Consider the following 1502-nt stretch of genomic DNA (forward strand, 5'->3'; position numbering starts at 1 on the left):
TGAATCACAAGGTCAGGAGATCAAGACCATCCTGGCTAACACGGTGAAACCCTGTCTCTACTAAAAATACAAAAATTAGCGGGGCGTGTTGCACCTGTAATCCCAGCTACTCCAGAGGCTGAGGCAGGAGAATCACTTGAACTTAGGAGGCGGAGGTTGCAGTGAGCAGGATCATGCCACTGCACTCCAGCCTGGGCAACAAAGCAAGACTCTCAAAAAAAACAAACAGGAAAGGTGGCATGCAAGTGTGAGGGTGAGTGTGTTACAGTTTTCTATGGGGTAATCAGGGAAGCCCTCACTGAGAAGGTGGTGGTTGAGCAAAGCCTCAAAGGAGGGGAGGGATGGAGCCTGTGTCCAGGCAGAGGACACAGCCAGTGCAAAGGCCCTGCGGCAGGACGGTACCTGGCATGTGAGAGGACCTACGAGGAGGCCCGTGGTTGAGGGAAGGTGGAAGAGATGAGATCAGAAAGTAGAGGTGAAAATTAGCCAGGCATGGTGGTGTGCTTGAACCCGGGAGGCAGAGGTTGCAGTGAGCCAAGATCGTACCACTGCACTCCAGGCTGGGCAACAGAGCGAGATTCTGTCCAAAAAAAAAAAAGTGGAGGTGATTGAGGAGAATAGATCATAAAAGGCCTGACATCTAAAAGGAGGGAGGTGAACCATGGAGTGTTTTGAGAAGAGGAAGGAAAATAAGGATGACTGGGACTCCTGAGGAGTGCACCCTGGACAGAAACTGGAGAGCAGTTAGGAGAGCTGGAGTAATCCAGATGAAAGCTGATGGCAACCCTGGCCGAGTGGTGAGAAAAAGTCAGATTCTAGCTAGGTGGGATGTGACAGAGAGAGCAGTTTCCAGAAACTCCGAGCTGATGGCCCAAAGCAGGAAGATGGAGACCTGTCACCTGAGATGGGAAGTGTAGGGAAAGGAACAGGCTTGGGGAGGGATCGGGACTTGATTTTGGATTATGTTATACCTGGTGTTTGTTATGTCCCTCGACATCAGGGTCAAGAGGTTGAAATAAAAATGCAGGCGGCATTAGCATGTAGGTTAATTACCAGTCAGACTGAGACCTGGCTATTGGATTGGGTGCTGTGGATGTCACTGGTGGCCTTAAATCAGGGCATTTCTGGTACTGTGGGAGCCAAAAGCCAGGCTGGAGTGGATCCAGAAAGAACAGGAGGAAACATCACACGTAGACGAGTCTTTCGAGGAATTACACGATCTCCTCGATAGTGTAGTGATTACTACACTAAGTGGAGCAGGGGGTTGGGGGGCGGATGTAGCCGGAGGGAGAAATGGGGTCAATAGTTTTCAAAATTCAAGCATTGGGGAGGGGTGCGGGCTATGCTTAGCAGTTACAGTGTTGCACTTTGCATTATGGACATTAAAAATACATACAAAAGTACCCTGAGCTTTGAGAGGCTGAGGGGAGAGGATCACCTGAACCCAAGAGTTCAAAGCTGCAGTGAGCTACAATCCTGCCCGTGCACTCCAGCTTGGGCAA

At 50.3% G+C, this 1502-nt stretch overlaps 1 protein-coding gene across 1 annotated transcript in view; it reads left to right on the plus strand.

Moving 5' to 3' along the window:
- Window positions 1-1502, plus strand: part of CLPP (caseinolytic mitochondrial matrix peptidase proteolytic subunit) — a 17611-nt gene that overhangs the window by 15136 nt on the left and 973 nt on the right. The gene's annotated exons all lie outside the window — the stretch shown is intronic.

This window comes from Colobus angolensis, unplaced genomic scaffold (assembly GCF_000951035.1).
Source record: "Colobus angolensis palliatus isolate OR3802 unplaced genomic scaffold, Cang.pa_1.0 Scaffold22, whole genome shotgun sequence".
NCBI classification, from domain to species: Eukaryota; Metazoa; Chordata; class Mammalia; order Primates; family Cercopithecidae; genus Colobus; species Colobus angolensis.